This window comes from Tachyglossus aculeatus, chromosome 16 (genome assembly GCF_015852505.1).
Source record: "Tachyglossus aculeatus isolate mTacAcu1 chromosome 16, mTacAcu1.pri, whole genome shotgun sequence".
Taxonomy (NCBI): domain Eukaryota; kingdom Metazoa; phylum Chordata; class Mammalia; order Monotremata; family Tachyglossidae; genus Tachyglossus; species Tachyglossus aculeatus.
The window spans coordinates 17,096,372-17,117,298 of NC_052081.1; positions in this window are offsets into that span (position 1 = coordinate 17,096,372).

Below are 20,927 nucleotides of genomic sequence, written 5' to 3' on the forward strand. Positions count from 1 at the left end.
GTCAAAAACTATGTTTCTGAATATAAAATTGCATTATCAAGGGTTTCCACTGAACTGCTCCTTCTCTTTTGGTGATTTGGTTAGAGTCATCAAGAAGTTAGCAGAGGTGTTGTCTCACTCCTTGCACTTTCATTCATCCATTCAATCTTTTTTTTTTTTTTTTTGCATTAAGAGCCTGTTCTGTGCAAAGCCCTGAACTAATTATTGAAAAATGAGAGAAAAAGCAGCATGGATTAGAGGATGGAGTCCAAGCCTGGGAGTGAGGAGAGTCAGATACTAGTCCCAGCTCCACTGCTTGACTGCTGTGTGACCTTAGTCAACTCATTTAAATTCTCTGCACCTCAGTTACCACCTCGATAAAATGGGGATTAAGTATCTCTCCCTGCTCTACAGTCTGAGATCCCCATGTGGGATAAGAGAAGCAGCATGGCTCAGTAGAAAGAGCCCGGGCTTAAGAGTCAGAAGTCATGGGTTCTAATCCCAGCTCCTCCACATGTCTGCAGTGTGACCTTGAGCAAGTCACTTAACTTCTCTGAGTCTGTTACCTCATCTGTAAAATGGGGATTAAGACTGTGAGCCCCACATGGGACAACCTGATCACCTTGTATCCCCCCCAGCGCTTAGAACAGTGCTTCACACATAGTAAGTGCTTAACAAATGCCATCATTATTATTATTATTATAAGAACTGTATAATAATAATAATAATAAAAAACTGTGGTATTTGTTAAGTGCTTACTCTGAGCCAGGTAATCATCATCATCATCAATCGTATTTATTGAGCACTTACTGTGTGCAGAGCACTGTACTAAGCGCTTGGGAAGTACAAGTTGGCAACATATAGAGACAGTACCTGCTGGGGTAGATACAAGGTAATTGCATTGGACACAGTCCCTGTCCCATGTGAGACTCACAGTCTCAATCCCCCATTTAAGTCTCAATCCCCGAGGTCACACAGCATACAAGTGGCAGAGCCGGAATTAGAACCCAAGTCCTTCTGACTCCACTAAGCCACACTGCTTCTCATATTTGCTTACATTTTTTCTACCCCAGTGTTTATTGTTACCGAGACAGGTAGTTTCTTCCTGGATGACCCACTTCCAATGCTAAGGGAATTAGGGACCATATTCCTGAGCTGTGCTAATTGTGTTACTAGGTAGAGCCCAGGATCCTGGCTCGGAGTGTGTCCGTGGTGGTTGGAGGGAGGTGAAAAGGAGAGGAGCCGGGAGTTTCAAGTGTCCTGAGATGCAACTGAGCAGTGTCAGTTATAGTGGTAGGGAAAAACTGTGGGTGTGGACGGGATGGGGAAAATGGGGGGATCACCACATACAGAATTTGGGTAGCCTTGGGGTGAATGTCCCCTGCTCCTTCTCCTCAGAGATGAGAACCCTGGTCTCAGCACCCTTTTATTCCCTTCTCCCCCACCCCACGTATTCACACCAGTGAATGTGTCTATCGCTGTACTGTACATTCCCAAGCACTTAGTACAGTGCTTCACACACAGTAAGTGCTCAATAAATCCGATTGAATGAATGAAGGCCAGAGGTTGGCCTGATGCTCTCTGGCTGTGTCTGATTCCCCCACACTCAGCAAAGAGACCTGGGCTCTGACTCCCTCTGCTCCCGAGTCCGGTGGGGGTCCGACCAGCTCTCAACACCTGGGTCCCGACTTCGTGGTGGTGGTGAACCCAAGATGACGGGTCCCTTTGGGCTCCTGTTTGGAACAGTGGACTCTAAGGATGGGGACCACTGAATGGCAGCTGGAACAGCAACAACCAAAGAAAGGCTTTGATGGGTTTGAACTCATGTGAGTGTCTTGGGGAGGGATTACGTGAATGCCCCAAAGCAATAAAAGGCCAGATTTGTTGTCAACACATGCTCAGCACTGGAACCAGAGTCATGTGCTTTGGAAGCAAGTAGTGATAAATGTGTTTGTTCTAGAATGAACCGTTTTTTGGGTATTTTCTATGCTCTACTTCTCCAGGAGTGTTAATATAGTGTTAGGCTACTTTATAAATACTATTATCATGATATTTTTAAGTATTATACCACGGGTTTGCAATCTATCAATCAACAGTATTTCTTAAGAGCCTAATATGTACAGAGTACTGTGATAAATGTTTGGGAGAGTCCAATACAATGGAACTGGTAAAATGGGAAACCACATGATGTAATGGATAGAGCACAGGCCTGGGAGTTAGAGGATGTGTGTTATAACACTGGCTCTACCACATGTCTGTTCTGTGACCTTGATCAAATCACTTAATTTCTCTATGTCTCAATTTCCTCACCCATAAAATGGGAATTCATCCTACTCCCCCCTACTTAGGCTGTGAATCCCGTCTGAGACAGGCATTCTGTCCAACCTGATAAACTTGTATCTACCCCAGTGCTTTGAACAGGGCTTGACACATAAGTGCTTAATAAGTAGAAAAATTACTATTATTATCATCATTATATGATTCCTGCCCTCAAGGAGTTTACAATCCAATCGAAACAAATCTAAGCAAAAAAGTCCATATAAAAGAGAAATGACAAAATGATCAAGGCTGAGAGACAAATATGAGAAGCAGCATGGCTCAGTGTAACGACCATGGGCCTGGGGGTCGGAGAACCTGGGTTCTAATTTTGGCTCCACCACTTGTCTGCCGTGTGATCTGGGGCAAGTTTATTAATTACTCTGTGCCTCAGCTCCCTCTTCTGTAAAATGGGGATTAAGACTGTGAGCCCAAAACAAAGAGCCATTAGGAGTCGTGGCTATACCAGCAGAAACTTTTCTTACTTTCTCCCCATGTTGCTTGACTCCATCTGGGTCATTTGTTGTCATCATGGAGAATGAAATGTTTGAGTCCCTGGGGTGTGGAACCGGAGGACTAAATTTATGACAGGCCTTTCTGATACAGGACATCTGGTCATGTCATCAATGGAAAACCCAAACCCATAACATTGCAAACAGGACAACTTTTCCAAAGCAGGCTCTCCCTCTGTTGTTTTTATATGAGTTATCCTCCGCTTGACATCTAGTATATCTACTGCCTGCCAAGGGTTGAAGCCAATGAAAGGAAAGGGACAAGCCATTGACAGAACAGCAGTGGTTATTGTCTGTCTCTGTTGCCCGTGAACCATAAAACACAAAGCTTTCAAAAGGCTGAATGTAAAAGCTGGCTGTTAAAGTGTAGCACGTCACTTTATGGATTAGCAAAGTGGCTAAAGCGATATGATATTTCAAAAATGTCACAGGAATTAGGCAAAATGACCCACCCAAGCATTTGTTAGGCTTAAAAACACACCCGCTCATAATTTAAATGACTTGGGTGACATTTCTCACAGAGCACAGACACTCGGCAGCATCTTTATGGGGGGATAAAGCCACATCTGAGTTTGACACTCCTTTTAAAATAAAAGCCCTTTTAAAGGTGCACTCTTTGTGCTCTTCCAATTCATTAAGGAGTTTCCAATGATACAATGAGCCTGCCCTCTGTTAAACTCCAGTAGGTGAAAGGCTGAAGGATTCTCAATGCTCAAAATCACGGGGTTGCTTGTAATTCTGAAGAAAACCTTATCCAGAATATAAAATAGCCCCTAATGAGGATTATTGACTGCATCTTATCTTCTGTTACATATGAGACTGCATATTATAATGCATACATAATGACAGCAAAATGGGCACACTTTTCATTCTCTATAGTTCCTCCTTGGCAAGGAAAGAGCCTTTTAACTGGGCCTCTAACCAAATGGAATGACTTGTGGGTAGGGATTATGTCTAAGAAGTCTCTTGTATTGGGCTCTCTTATGGACTTTAGAAGTGTGCTCTGAACACAGTAAGTGCTCAATAAATGTCACCGATTGATTGACTAAAGGCGAAGGGGTACATGCATTTAATGAGGGCTTACTATGTGCAGAGCACTGTATAAAGCACTTGAGAGAGCACGACAGAGTAGGTAGTAGATATTTCCTGCCCACAACAAATTCACAAATCTGGAGGAGGAGACAAATGTTACTATAAATAAATAAAATGCAGATATGTACATAAGTGCTGTGGAGCTGGGAGGGGAAGTTGAATAAAGGGAGCAAGTTGGGGTGATGCAGAAGGGAGTGGGAGAAGAGGAAAGGAGAGCTTAGCCAGGGAAGGCCTCTGGGAGGAGATGGGCCTTCAGTAAGACTTTGAAGGTGGGGAGATTAATTGTCTGTCATATGAAGAGGGAAGGGGTTTCAGGCCAGAGGGAGGATATTGGCAAGAGGTAGGTGGTGAGATAGATAAAACAGAAGTACAGTAAATAGGTTAGCATTAGAAGCGATCTTTGTAGTAGGAGGCCAGTGAGTTGAGTTAGGCAGGGTGAAGGTGATTGAGTGTTTTAAAGCAGATCTCATGGCTCTACTTTCCTGTTAGTGACTCTTGTGAATTATTTCTCTCCCTTCTGATCCATCTCAGAGCCTCATGTGGGACAGAGACTGTATCCTATCTGATTATCTTTTATGTAACCCAAAGCTAGGAGCAGTGGTTATCACAGGGTAAGCACTTAACAAATACTACAATTATCATTACAGTGGGAATCTGTTGTTGGAAATCGGAATGGGATACTTCCAACGGCAGGGCTTATGCTCTTGAGGTATTCTTTTGGGCATGAAGAGTTCAAAAGACTATCTGCATCACTGGTTTGCAGATTTTTTTTAACCGTCATGGGTTGCGTTCTTGTATATTGCCAACTGTTACAAACATCAAAATCCCTGTGATGACTGGAGCTTCCAGTCAATATATCTTTTATAATTTCTATTATCAGTAACAAAGGGGGAAAAGACTATACTTTTCCCTTTTTTAATTCATTTTTACAATAAAGTCAACAACTGCCTCACCTCTAATTTGTCTTCTTCCAATGTTTAATCCCAACATCTTTTGTGTTTACTCCCAAATCCTCCTGCCTTTTCCATATTCTCACTGGTCACTCATTCAGTTGTATTTATTGAGTGCTTACCGTGTGCAGAAAGCTGTACTAAGTGCTTGGAAAGTACAATTCAGCAATAAAGAGAGACAATCCCTGCCCACACCAGGTTTACCATCTAGAAGTCTTACCTTCCTCTTGGCCTGCCCCCCACCGAGGCTTTCGTTTTTGTTTTTAGGGTATTTGTTAAGCACTTATGTAGCAAACACTGTTCGAACCGCTGAGGTAAATGCAAGTTAATTAGGTCGGACACAGTCCCTCATGGGGCTCATATTCTAAGTAGGAGGGAGAAAATCTATCCCCATTTTACAGTATGAGGACACTGAAGCACAGAGAAGTTAAGTGACTTGTCCAATGTCACACAGCAAGCAATTTATGAGCAGGGATTAGAACCCAGGTCCTTCTGAGTCTCAGGCCAAGATTTCTCCATTAGGCCACACTGCTCCCAATCTCCCTTAAATGAAGCTTGCATTCTCAAATCTAACCAATGTCAAGAATAGAGGAAGGTACTTTAATGGTTTCCAGAGCTGGGATTCAGTGAGCCGTTCTTTCCAGCAGCATTTCATTAGCTGTGGTTTTCGAGGCCCTGGGTTACCTCTCACAGAAGGAGATGGAAATGTGTCTTTCACACTGGTGTTCCAAGTATCAGTAAAGAGCAATCCCAGGTGACAGTATAGTTTGCACATAAGTATATAATGATTTCTCCCATCATATATTTTTCTCACTCCTGACAAGCTGATCTCATTCATCATCAGGGTGACAGGTGCAGAGAGCTTTCCTTCGGAGTAGCTTACAGCCTCGCTCTAAGAAACAGATGAGCAACCATATCCCCTTAATCATCAACTCACTTCCCTGAAGTTTTCAGAGGATTGGGTCCACTTCTTTTCTGCCTAGGCCCACATGTTTTAGTCCAGAGGTGATTGACAACTTCAGCATAGGAGGGCAAATATAAAACCTCATGACTATGGTTAAAGTGAATTGGCTCCCTTTTTGCTGCTGGAACATTTGGTATAAATTTGGAATCAATTTTCCCTCAAACTCAGAGCTTTTGTTTCTAAAATTTCAGAATCCACTCAGTGAAGCAGTGTACTTTTTGGGGGTTTTTATGGTATTTGTCAAGCACTTAATATGTGTCAAACACTGTTCTAAGCATAGGGGTAGATTCAGATTTTGCTGTATAAAAACTGACCTTAGTGTCCGGGGATTATTGCAAGTTTGACAGCTGTAGAGTCCAGTGAAAGGACTGTGATTGTGTGAAACCATTAACTCTGGCTTAAATGAGTTATTGCCTATCTCCGGGAAAGCAGGTTGTACAGGTTTAATGTAATGGCCTAACAGTAAGTCTGATGATTTCAAAAAGCGGCTTTCTTTGTGCTGTGTGAACTGTGTCTGCCAAAGCCTCAGGTTGGACCTCGTTAAAGAATATCTTGTTAGGGATACAGAGTGAGCTACTGGGGAAATATTCAGAAGACCCAGATTTTAATCCCAGCATTGACTCCGGCCTGCTGTGTGACCTTGAGAGAAGCTGTGTGGCTCAGCAGAAAGAGCACAGGCCTGGAAGCCTGAGGACTTGAGTTCTAATAATAATAATAATAATCCCACTTCCACCACTTATCTGCTGTGTGACCTTGGATGAGTCATTTCACTTCTCTGTGCCTCTTTTACCTCATCTGTAAAATGGGGATTAAATCCTCCTCCTGATATAGACTGTGAGCACCATGTGGAACAAAGACTGTCCAACATGATGTGTGTTATTAACTTGGTATTTCCTATCTGCTTACTACATGTCAGACACTGTACTAAGCACTGGGGTAGACCCAAATTCATCACATTGGACACAGTCCATGTCCCTCACAGGGCTCAAAGTCTTAATCCCCATTTTATAGATGAGGTAACTGAGGCAAAGAGATATTAAGTGGCCTGGCTCAAAGTCACACAGAAGCCAAGTGATGAAGCTGGCCCTGACACATAGTAACAACTTAACCAGTACTGTAAAAAGTCACTCAATCTCTCTGTGCTTCAGTTTCCTTATCTGTAAAATGGGTATGAACTCTCTTCAGCTTTCATATGTGCACCCCTAAGTGGTTAATACAGTGCTCTGCACACAGTAAGCACTCAATAAATACGATTGAATGAATGAATAGTAAGTGCTCAATAAATACCACTGATTGATTGATTTGACCTTTAATAAATGTTTAACAATCACCACAAACAACAGCAACAACAATAACTTTTGCTGGGTCTCCATTCCAACCCTCTGATCCAGGGAGGGACTGAATTGAACTCCTTATCTTGCCACCTTAACCCTGGCCTCCCCATGACTTTCCCATCACTGTAAACACGACCACCATCCTCCCTGCCTCCTAAAATGATATTCTTGGTATTATCCTTGATTCATCTCTCTCATTTAGTCCACATATTCAATTTCTCACCAAATATTGTTCCATCCTTTCCTCTCCATCCAATCTGCTGCTCCACTGATGCAAGCACTTATCCCATCCTACAATGGCTACTGCATCAGCCCCTTTGCTGACCTCCCTGCCTCCTGTCTCTCCCCAATCCAATCCACCTTTAATTCTGCTGCCCAGGTGATTTTCTTTAAAAAAAGTTGTCCATCATAATAATAATGTGTGTATTTGTAAAGTGATGGTATTTGTTAAGCACTTACTATGCGCAAAGCACTGTTCTAAGTGCTGGGGGATACAAGGTGATCAGGTTGTCCCACGTGGGGCTCACAGTCTTAATTCCCATTTTACAGATGAGGTAACTAAGTCACAGAGAAGTCAAGTGAGTTGCCCAAAGTCACACAGCTGACAAGTGGCGGAGCAGGGATTAGAACCCATGACCTCTGACTCCCAAGCCCGGGCTCTTTCCACTGAGCCACGCTGTGCAAAGCACTGTCCTAAGTACATGGGTACATACAAGATAATCATGTTGGACACAGTCCCTGTCCCACATGGGGATGAATCAAAGTCTAAATAATAGTGTTGGCATTTGTTAAGCGCTTACTATGTGCCAAGCGCTGTTCTAAGCACTGGGGTAGATACAAGGTAATCAGGTTGTCCCAATGGGGCTCATGGTCTTAGTCCCCATTTTAGTGTGCTGGGGTAGATACAAGGTAATCAGGTTGTCCCACTGGGGCTCATGGTCTTAATCCCCATTTTACAGATGAGGTAACTGAGGCACAGGGAAGTCAAGTGCCTTGCCCAAAGTCACACAGCTGATCAGTGGCAGAGCTGGAATTAGAACCAACCCTGTGCTTTTACCACTGAGCCACGCTGCTTCTCTAAACGGGAGAGAGTGGGATTTAATCCCCATTTTGCTGATGAAAAAACTCAAGAACTGAGTGACTTGCCCAAGTGACTTACATAACAGACAAGTGACAGAGTCAGAATTAGAACACAAGTCCTCTGACTCCCATGCCCACGTTGTTTCTTCATGGCCACGCTCCTTCTCACGTTTCTCCATTCCTCAAGAACTTCCCGTGGTTGTCCATCTATCTCCACAGGAAACAGAAACTCCTCACCATTGACTTTAAAGCATTCAATCACTTAGCTCCCTTCTATTATATCTTGCTGATTTCCTGTTTTAATCTGCATGCTCACTTCACTACTCTAACCCCAACCTGTAAACTGAATCTCGGTGATAATAATAATGATGGCATTTATTAAGCGCTTACTATGTGCAAAGCACTGTTCTAAGCCCTGGGGAGGGAACAAGGTGATCAGGTTGTCCCACAGGGGGCTCACACTCTAAGTCCCCATTTTATAAATGAGGTAACTGAGGCACAGAGAACTTAAATGACTTGCCCAAAGTCACACAGCTGATAGGTGGCAGAGCAGGGATTCAAACCCATGACCTCTGACTCCAAAGCCCGGGCTCTTTCCACTGGGCCACACTGCTTCTCGTGGCTCAGTACCAACTATCTCACCACCAACCCCTCACTCATGTCCTGCCTCAGGGTTGGAACTCCCTCCCCATTCATAGCAAATGATCACTCTCCTCATCTTCAACCTTTCATTCATTCATTCAATTCTATTTATCGAGTGCTTACTGTCTGCAAAGCACTGTATTAAGTGCTCGAAAGAGTGCAATACAACAACAGACAGATTCCTGCCCACAACGAGCTCTCAGTCTAGAGACTTTCCAAACCTTATTAAAATCACATCTCCTCCAAGGTGCCTTTCCTACTTAAGCACACATTTCTGTTCCCCCACTCCCTTCTGCATCACCCTTGCACTTGGATTTGTACCCTTTATTCACCCCACCCTCAAACCCACAATGCTTATGTTCACATCTATAATTATTTTAATGTCTAATAATAATGATGGCATTTGTTGAGCACTGTTCTAAGTGCTGGGGAGGATACAAGGTGATCAGGTTGTCCCACGTGGGGTTCACAGTCTTCAAGCCCATTTTACAGATGATATAACAGGCACAGAGAAGTTAAGTGCCTTGTCCAAAGTCACACAGCTGACAAGCGGGGAGCTTGTCTACCTCCCTGCCTAGACTGTTGGGTAGGGAAATACCTACCAAATCTGTTAGTCTGTTCTCTCCCAAGTCATTCATTCATTCAATCATATTTATTGAGCCCTTACCGTGTGCAGAGCACTGTACTAAGTGCTTGGGAAGTACAAGTTGGCAACACTGTCCTTACTACAGGGCTCTAAGCATAGTAAGTGCTCAATAAATATGGCTAATTGATAGATTGATTGAAGGGTCCCTTCCTGCTCCTCCTTTCTTTCCTCCCTTTGAGTCCCCCCTTTCAGTTTCAGGGGTAAGAGGTCAAGGCTGGATGGAGAAGAGATCTGAGTGTTAACCATGAGATGAGCCATAAATGCTGGGGCTGACTTACACAGAAGCAATCAACACAAAAAGCCCACCTGAGATGGGTCAGAGATTTAGCTAGGCCAGGCTTCCCATCAGCACTTAAGTGAGCTACTCTGGCTGCCCCTAGAATGTGTCTGTTTACTGTTATATTGTACTCTGCCAAGCGCCTAGGAGAGTGCTCTGCACACATTAAGCATTCATAAATAGGATTGACTGACAGATCATCGCAAACTCTGCGCCTCTTAAACAGGCATTCCATCAAACACCACTGTCCCCTTCAGCCATGCATACCCAACCTCAAAAACTGCCACGAGACCGTACCTTCTCCTCGCTGAGGAAAAGCATTTTGCGATTTTTCATTTCAAGCCTGGAATGAACTGGATGCGCTATTTTAAATCCCATGAAATGATACTTTCGAACCAGAGAGAAGCGAAACTTTGCCGAACAGATGTTGCCTGAAATGTCAAAGAGAAAAATAACTTTGAGTTCGCACCTAAAATGAGAAGCAAAATTTCCCCAACACTGTCGCGGGAATAAGCGATTCAGACAACTCCAACTTAATTAAGACATTTTCATGTATTAAAAAATTGAGAATCTATCTATCTTTCCTGGTGTCTCTAGATCAAAATCAGAACCCAGCGGATTGTGAGAAAAATTGCCAATCCATGAGCCTAAAAGAGCTAGCATCTCATCAACCTTACTTTTTTTAATGGTATTTGTTAAGTGTTTACTATGTGCCAGGCATCGTACTAAGTGCTGGGGTAGACAAAGCTAATTAGGTTGGACACAGTCCTTGTCCCACATGGAGCTCACAGTCCTAATCTGCTTTATACATGCTAATGACTTGACCAAGATCACTCAGCAGATAAAGTGGCAGATCCAGAATTAAAATCCAGGTACTTCTGATTCCCAGGTCCTTGCTCTATCCACTAGGCCAAGCTGCTTCTCAAGAAACAGTGTGGTTTGAAAGAAAGGGTAACTCTGGATTACTGTTCTTGCTATCCCTTGGTGCTGGATTCGGTTTTGTGTAAGTTCATACTGATTCTGAGGCGAATGGATTCCTTCCTCTTGTGCCAACCTGTCAAGCTTCTGATTTATTTAGCTGAAGATACGCTTGTGGCTCTCCAAGGAGCTGCATGGTGATTTCCCATCATAATCGCAATCCACTTGCTCTCTGCCCCGTGGATTCTAATCAGCCAAGCAAAGTCAATAGCAAGGTCCCTTAGGTGCCTAGGTCTTTCAACCATTTAATCAGTTTATCTTTATGAAACATCTACCAACCATTATTGCTTTGAACAATGAAACACGAATTAAACACGATCAGAATATTGCTCAGGGTAAGACATGCCCATCTAGTTTGAAGGTGTTCATTCCTAAGCACTACACAAACACAATTATTTTGTAGTTGGAGAGTTGTAATAAATCTCAGCACTCTATAATTCATCCCTTAAAAGCATTCCTTATCACTTTCGTGTATTGAATAGGGATCTGAGGAATTTATTAAGAAGCACGGACTTTTTCATATTCAATTTCCCCGAGAAATATAACCAGTCATTTTTTAAGGGGTTACTATGTGCCAAGCATTGTGCTCAGTGCTAGGGGTAGACAATCAGATCAGATAAGGTCCCTGTCCCACATAGATTCATAGTGTAAGTGGGAGAAGGAACAACTATTTTATACTCATTTCATAAATGAGCAACCTGAGGCACAGAGAGGCTAAGTGACCTACCCAGGGTCACACAGCAGACAAGTGTCAGCACAGGGATAGAGCTCGCTATGGGCAGGGACCGTGTCAACCAACTCTGCTATATTTTCCTCTCCCAATCATTTAGTACCATGTTCTGCATACTGTAAACCACCAATAAATACAATTGATTGATCAATTGATTGACTCCAAGTCACTTTCCACTAAGTAAGTTGCCTATAAGGGCTAGGAAAGTCAAGAAAGAAGCATCAATTCTGCTGATCTATGACCTGCTGTTGGTTGAGGTATAACTTAGCTAGATTATCCCCACTAAACAGTGAGACCAGCATAGCCTAGAGTGGAGAGAGTTTGGGACTAGGAGTAAGAAGGACCTGGGTTCTAATCCTGGCTCCATCACCTGTCTGCTGTGTGACCTTGGACAAGTCACTTAACTTCTCTATACCTCAGTTACCTCCTCTGTAAAATGGGAATGAAGATTGTGAGCCCCTTCTGAGACATGAATTGTGCCCAACCTGATTAGCTTATATCTACCCTAGTGCTTAGTATAATGCTTAGCACATAGTAGGTGTTTAACAAGTTTATTACTCTATTTTATTTGTACATATTTATTCTATTTATTTTATTTTGTTAATATGTTTTGTTTTGTTCTTTGTCTCCCCCTTCTAGACTGTGAGCCCACTGTTGAGTAGGGACCGTCTCTATATGTTGCCAACTTCTACTTCCCAAGCGCTCAGTACAGTGCTCTGCACACAGTAAGCGCTCAATACGATTGAATGAGCGCTCCATCCCCCCCATAAATATACTCAATAAATATGATTGATTGAATGAATGAATGAATGAATGAATGAACAAGTGTCATAAAAAAAGGTTTTGCTGGTTATTGGATTTCTGTTCTTAAAAAATTCAGGAAGGAAGATCATATTTATTAGACTCCAAAGATCAGCCTCCTAGCTGAACTCCCTTCCTCCTTCCATGCCACTCATTACTTCACTTTATTGCCCATATCATTTATCTAAAATAAAAACAACCCAAAACCAAAAAAAAGCCCTTACGGGAACATTTCTCCACTCTTTAAAATCCTCCAATTTTTTTTTAAGGTAGCCCATCCATCTCCGCATCAAACAGAAACACCTTATCATCAGTTTTAAAGCACTTAATCAGCATACGCCCTCCCAATTTACCTTACGATCTCCTGCTACAACCCAGTACAACCCAGCCTCTACCCTTCAGCTCCTCTAATGCTACCTTCGCACTGTTTTAAGCACTGGGGGACACAAGGTGGTCATGTTGTCCCACAAGGGGCTCAGTCTTAATCCCCATTTTACATATGAGGTAACTGAGACCCAGAGAAGTTAAGTGACTTGCCTAAAGTCACACAGCTGACAATTGGCGGAGTCTGGATTTGAACCCATGACCTCTGACTCCAAAGCCTGTCCTCTTTCCACTGATTCTTTCAAGCCTTCATTTCCTCTTCTCCCACTCCCTTTTCATTCAATTGTTCATTCAATCATATTTATTGAGCGCTTACTGTGTGCAGAGCACTGTACTACACGCTTCTAATGTTGGCTTGGCACTAGGATTTGCACCCTTAATTTATCCCACTCTCAGTCCCATAGTACTTATAAACATGTCCACAGTTCAGTAATTTATATTAATACTTTTTTCCCCACTCTAGACTGTAAACTGATTGTGGGCAGAGAATGTGTCTGCCTACTCTGCTATATTTTACTCTCCTGTGTACTTAGGAAAGTGCTCTGCGTACAATAAGTGCTCAGTAAATAAGATTGATTGACTGACTGACTGATTGATCGGCAGGGTTTGGGTGAGAAGATAAGCTTTTCTGATTTGGGCATGTTAAGTTTGAGACATCAGTGGGTCATCCTGATGTAGAGAAGCAGCGTGGTTCAGTGGAAAGAGCATGGGCTTGGCAGTCACAGGTCATGGGTTCTAATCCCGGCTCTGCCGCTTGTCAGCTGTGTGACTTTGGGCAGTTCACTTAACTTCTCTGTGCCTCCGTTACCTAATCTGGAAAATGGGTATTAAGACTGTGAGCCCCACTTGGGACAATCTGATCACCTTGTATCCCCCCAGCACTTATAACAGTGCTTTGCACATAGTAAGCGCTTAACAAATACCATTATTATTATTAACGAAGTAGAGATGTCTGTAAAATAGGATTAAGCAAGTGAGCTCCGTGTGGGACAGAGATTGGGTCCAACCTGATTTCCTTGTATCTACCCCAGCGTTTAGAACAATGCTTAGCACATTGTAAGTGCTTAACAAACACCACAGTTATTATTGTCATTATTATTTCCTGAGGGCAGGTGAGAGTATGAGACGGCAGAGAAGGAGAGAGATCAGGGCTGGAGATATAGCCTTGAGAATCATCTATGTAAAGATAGTCGTTGAAGCTGTGGGAGATAATGATAATGATGATGGTATTTGTTAAGCACTTAGTAGGTGCAAAGCACTGTTCTAAGGGTGTGGGTGGAGATGTGAAATAGGAGAGGATCCAGAACTGAGCCTCGAGAAACTCCCACAATGGAAAGTGAGAGGCAAAGGGAACTTGGCCTCTAGCCCCCAGATTTGGCAAACAGGACAGTGGCAATGCTGTGGGCCACTGTGAAGAACAACTGTACAAAAGGCTCTCAACAGACTGCATGTCAAATAATTCAGGCGTTGCAAGATAGGCACTGCTAACATCTCACTGAGTAACCTTCATATGAAAAGCAGTTTTAGCTTCTCGGATCGTGAGTCTGCAGCCTCTAGACTTTAAGCTCATTAGTAATCACCATCATAATAATCATAATTGTATTTAAGTGCTTACTATGTGTCAAGCACTGTACTAAGTACCGGGGTGGATACTAGCAAATCGGGTTGGACACGGTCCCTGTCCCACATGAAGCTCGGTCTCAATCCCCATTTTACAGATGAGATCACTGAGGCACAGAGAAGTGAATGACTTGCCCAAGGTCACACAGCAGACATGTGGTAGAATTGGGATTAGAATTTAGGAACTTTTGACCTCCAGGCCCGTGCTCTATCCACTATGCCAGGCCGCTTCCTAATTTATGACTGCGAATGATGACTCTAGTAGCAGACTAATGCAAACAATGTCACTTCCACCTGTAAGAAGGGCTCCAGAGGTGATCCTTGTAATTTCAGGCTAGTATTTCTCATTTCTGCACATGACAAAGTTGTGGAAGCTACAATTAAGGACAAAACCGAGAGCCTGAAGAAAACTACAACCTGTTGAGGGAATGACAGCGTGATTTCCGTAAGGGGAAATCATGCCTCATTAATCTGCCTGAGTTCACTGAAGCGATCAAACATGGGGTAAAAAGGACAACCGACCATAGAGGTAATATATATTTTTAGAAGGTTTCAGAAGGTCTCACACAAAGGTTTTTAAAGTACTGAGTTATCGTGGGATCGGCACATCCTGTCATGGACAGAAAAATGGCTATAAGATAGAAAACCAAGAATAAAGAGCCACTTTGACAGAGTAAACGTGTAAATTGTGGGTAAGTGCAAGAATGAAGTATTAGGCAGAATTTTGTTTGACATCTTCATGAATCATCTGGGATAGGAGATGCACACTGACATCTCCAATTTATAAACAAAGAGCCTCTCAAGGTAAGGAAATACTCTGTAGATAGGGTTCCGTTTCAGAGAACCTTCATCAAGTTCCATAGAAAAATAGCTGATGAGCTCCAGAGGGATCAGCTAAAACAATATAATCCATATTACAACTGTGATAATGAGAACTATGCTATCAGTCATGACTGAATAAAGAGAAATTGCAATCATCGTTTATTGGAGAGTCAGGTTTCGGACAATCACATTGAGGCCAGTCAGTCAATCAATCATACATAATGTATTGATTAAATGTGTGCAGAGCACTGCAGATGGGAGAGTGCAATAGAGTTTGAAGACATGATCCCTGCCCTTTGGGGCTTATGATCTAACCAGAGAGAAAGGCATTGCAATTAATTACAGGTAAGGAAAACAACTGTCATCCCCCTCTAGACTGCAAACTTGCTGTGGGCAAGGATCGTGTCTGTTGTACTATATTGTTTTCATTCAATCATATTTATTAAGCACTTACTGTGTGCAGAGCACTGTACTAGGTGGTTGGAAAGTACAATTCAGCAACAGAGACAATCCTTACCCAACAATGGGCTCACAATAATAATAATAATAATAATAATCTAGAAGATGGGCTGAGTCCTCCCCCAAGCACTTAGTACAGTGCTCTGCACACAGTAAGTGCTCAGTAAATATGACTGGGAGGACTTCCTGGAGGAGATATGATTTTAGGAGGGATTTGAAGATAGGGAGAGCTTTGGTCAGTCAGATATGTCAGGGGAGGGAGCTCCAGGATATGGGTGAGATGAGACTGAGGGACATTGGATATTAGAGAAGCGAAATGTGGGTTGGATTGCAGTAGAGAAGACTACCTTCTGGTCTACCCAGTATTTCCCCAGTACTCCACACTAGAATCCCTAAGGTAAGATCAACTACTCCTTGAGTGATGTTTTCAAAACAAGTTTAAAAAAAACAAACACTTGACTAAAACACATTAAGATCACTTTGCTTATTCTTCTTGTCAATATCATGCCGCACAGACAGTCATTATTGCCATCCCTGATTTAATACCACGTTGTATTTATAAAGCCCTTTCATTTTTCCAAAGCACTTTCATATCAGTGATTATATTTTGTGTTTGACACATTCCTGAGAGGTAGGGAAAGGAGGTATCATCGTTACTATTTCACCGATGAGCAAACCTAGGCCCAGAGAGGTTTGATGGATTGCCTGAGCACACAAATGGGTCAGTGGCACAGCTGGTGGCTAGTAGACCGCAGGTGCTTAATCCACCATGGCAAAGGCAATTAGTACAGTGCTAAGTGTTTAGTACTGTGCTCTGCAAACAGTAAGTGCTTAATAGATAAGATGGAATGAATGATATGCTGGTAGCCCCCTCAGATGTCAATCACAGGATTCAATAAGACCTGTGAGTTTCCAGTCAGGGCTGAAAAGTCTCCCAGGGGTGGCTTTCTGGCTTATTAGCTAATAATTAGCTTATTAGCTACTTAGCTAGCTTATTAGCTAATAATTAGCTAGTTTATTAGCTTCCCAGTCATCATCGTCCTCATCACCACTAAAATCTTCATCACCTTTGATACCTCTGACTAGGATCTTCGATTGCTAGGATCTTCGATTGCCAATCCCAGCCCTATGCTCTTACCATTAGAACATGCTACAGAATATTTTATAATTAGAGCACTTGATAATTGATGTATTTGGTACTCACCTGAAACTTCACTGTCCAGCAAATCTAATCCTACTTAGGGATGCGTTTCCAGTAGAATTTTCTGCAGTGCATTTGCTACATTTATAGGTTGAGATTCACTTGTGTACCTTGTATTCACTTGAGAAGCAGCGTTGCTCAGTGGAAAGAGCATGGGCTTTGGAGTCAGAGGTCATAGGTTCAAATCCTACCTCCACCAATTGTCAGCTGTGTGACTTTGAGCAAGTGACTTAACTTCTCTGTGCCTGTTACCTCATCTCTAAAGTGGGGATTAAGACTTTGAGCCCCCCATGGGACAACCTGATCACCTTGTAACCTCCCCAGTGCTTACAACAGTGCTTTGCACATAGTAAGTGCTTAATAAATGCCATCATTATTATTATTATTGTGTTTATACCCTCTGTGACCTCTTCCCCTCATACTTTACCTTGCTGATTTCCTACTACAATGCAGCCCGCATACTTTGCTTCTCTAATGCCAATCTACTCACTGTACCTCAATCTCATCTATCTGGCCACAGACCTCCTCCCCAACTCCTCCCTCTAGTTTGGAACTGCCTCCCTCTTCATATCTAAAAGACCACCACTCTATCCACCTTTGAAGCTGTACTAAACTCATAGCTACTCCAAGAGGCCTTCATTAAGTCTTCACTTACCCTATTTACCCTTGCTTCTGTGTCACCTAGGTACTCATGTCTCTAACCCTAAGTACTTTGATATCCGCTCACTGTTCTAAGCCCTGGAGTAGATGCCTATTAGTCAGGTCAGACACAGTCCCTTTCCCACCTGGGACTCAAAGTCTAAGTAGGACGAAGGGCAGGTTTTGAATACTCACTTTACAGATGAAGGACCTGAAGCACAGAGAAGTTAAGTGACTTGCCCTACGTCACATAGCAGGCAATTGGCAGAGCCGGAATTAGAACCCAGGTCCTCTGGGTTAATGTCTGTGTCCCCTGTCTAGGCTTGCTTTTTTATGGGTAGGGACTATGTCTATCAACTCTAACAAATTTTACTTTCCCAAGTGCCTAATACAGTGTTCTGCCCACAGTTTGCACTTCAGCGTGGCTCAGTGGAAAGAGCCCAGGCTTTCGAGTCAGAAGTCATAGGTTCAAATTCCCCCTCCACCACTTGTCAGCTGTGTGACTTTGGGCAATTCACTTAACTTCTCTGTGCCTCAGTTACCTCATCTGTAAAATGGGGATTGACTGTGAGCCCCCCGTGGGACAACCTGATCACCTTGTAATCTCCCCAGTGCTTAGAATAGTGCTTTGCACATAGTAAGCGCTTAATAAATGCTATCATTATTAATAAATATGACTGATTGATTAATCAAGTCAAATGCCTAATATTTTGCAGGCATCCATGTCAGGATTATCTTTCACATTTCTTGAATCTCTGCCTAGCCCAGTTCCAGGAATACTTAGTATTTCATATAACACATATAGCAGTGTTTCACAAGTGTTAGGTGTTTGTAAGCTCACAAGCCTCCATATGAAGTAAATATACCCTGCTAATGCCCAGGGAATCATCAGGTGGCATCTGTCTTCCAAGGAAGTTTAGCATTAAGTATTCAGAAAGGAATCTTTGGTACAGATTGAAAGCAGCTAATTGCATCTTCATTGTGATATCCCCTAGGGACTGAGAGTCACTGACTGAATGAAATGCCACAGATGTTCAGAGTAAAGGCTGGAATAGGCCTTTTCCATCTCTGATTTCTGTTCACTAGCTTGCTCTCGATCCTGTGGACAGCCATGATCTCATTTCTCTTGATTTTGTTATTTTCTCGTGCATACAATACCTCTCTCTGGGTCACACCTGGAGAGTTTTCAACACTAGCAGTCTCGACTATGGGTGGAAGAGTCAAGCAGAAGCATACCCATTCCATTCCTAGCTTGGCCCGTGGCTAGCAAGTAGAAGGCAATCTGCTACAATTCAAAACTCCCCTGTGCTGAGCAGCAGTGGCATGGGAGAGAATTGAGGGTGGAGACTTGAGTTTACTGCATGGAAGGAGGCAATGGTAAACCACATCTATATTTTTACCAAGAAAACTCTATAGATACACTCCCAGAATGACTACAGATGGAGGCGGGCGGTTCTGGGAGAGATGTGTCTGTGGATCAGAGATGCGTCTCCAGGACTGATCTCTCTCCTTCTCTGCATTCTCATATTTCCTCCTGCCATCAGGACATCTCTACTTGGATGTCCTGCGAACACCTCGCACTTATTATGTTCAAAACAGAATTCTTTATCTTCCCACCCAAATCCTGAAAATCAAATTTTCAGACCAGGAAGGAACTGTTAATTATACTGAGGTAATCGTGCATGTATTGCTTCCAGGCAATATCAAAGAATCAATTCACTTCCAAAGGATGCTTGTCAAGTCCTGGATGTCAAACCCATTCTGGTGGATGGGTCTCTGGTGTGGCTATACTAATCCATATATTATTAAATTGGTGAACAGAGACATTGAATTTAGAGAACGACTGAGGTTAGTGGGCAAAACGTTTATGGTGTGAGAGAGGTGTTCAAAGATTTGGGAGGAGAAGACAGAGGCAGATATGAGAAAGAGAGTGACTCTGAGACAGAGGCAGGCCACAGAGAGACAGAAATAGGGAGGCAGGGATCCTCAGAGACATAGCCCCACTGAGAAGAAACCTGAGAAATACATAGATAAGGCATCAGCAATTTTTAATTCACCCACTCTTACTTCTCTAATTTTCTCTTTCTCTCTCTCTCACCCATACATACATACACAGAGACCCCCCTCGCATGACTGATCTTCCCTTCAGAGAGCAACATCAGCAGCAAGAGAAAGAAGCAGCAAAACCAGCTCTTCCCTGATCCTTTGCCCAAGAGCTGGCTCCTTGCTCTGGGATGTCTGGCTCTCCCATGTTTCAGGCTGTATCAGTCAACTGTTTTGCCCCCCAACTTAGACTGTGAGCCCCTCATAGGACAAGGACTGGGCCCACTTTAAGTTGTGTCTACCCCAGCACTTTAGAACAATGCTTGGCACATAGTAAACACTTACCCACATATTGTCTTGTGTTGTGCTGTTGAGTAGTTTTTGACCCTTAGCAACAGCAAGGACACATCTCTCCCAGGATGCCCCCTCCTTCCATCTGCAGTCATTCTGGTAGGTGTATCCATAGTGTTTTTTCAGTAAAAATACAGTAGTGGTTTTATCATTGCTGCCTTCGGTGCAGTAAACTTGAGTCTCCCATGACTCTTGACCATGACTCGCCCTTGACTCTCTCCCACACTGCTGCTGCCCAGAAAAGGTGAGTTTTGACCTGTAACAGATTGCCTTCCACTCACTAGCCATTGTCCAAGCTGGGAATGGAATGGGTATGCCTCTGGCTTGACTCTCCCTTCTGTAGCTTAGACTAGTAGAGTACTAGAAACTCTCCAAGTGCAATCCTGACAAATATAATAATAAAAATAATTATAATGGCAATAATAATAATTCCAAACACTGTTCTAAATATTGGGGTAAATAAACGATAATCAGCTGGAACCCAGCCCCTTGTCCCACATGGGGTTCATAGTGTAAGGGGGGAAGAGAGAATGGTTATCAAATTAACACCGTAGAGATGAGGAAATTGAAGCACATAGAGGTTAAGTGACTTCCCTAGGGTCAAACAGCAGACAAGTGGCAGGAGGAGGATTACATCTCACACCTCCTGACTCCTCAGGCCCAGGCACTTTCCACACAGGCATTCTGCTTCTCTCCAACTGTTCTCTGAGCTGCAGGCAACCTCCAGTCTCAAAGGAAGCTAAACGCAGCTCTTAGCCATGAATTTGTTGGGCTTCATTTTTTCACTGAGAGATACAAGCCCAGTAAACAGGAAGCCGATTGTCTTCACTTCTTTTACAAAAGAAGCAGTAGTCTGGAAGCTTTTCACTACTCAGGAAGGCATTTACCTCAGTAAAATTCCCATCCCTAATGAAAACACTGCTCAGTGCTACCTCTCTGAATCACTCTGTTGGCCCTAATATTGCCATCCTCTTTATCCACGTTAGATATTTCAATATGTCAGTTGATTTATTTCTTGAATAATATGGTTAGGAAATATTTATTTTCTCCATTGATTTATTCTCTTCCTCTTTTTTCTTTTCCATTCCATTGCTTCAATGATAGCAG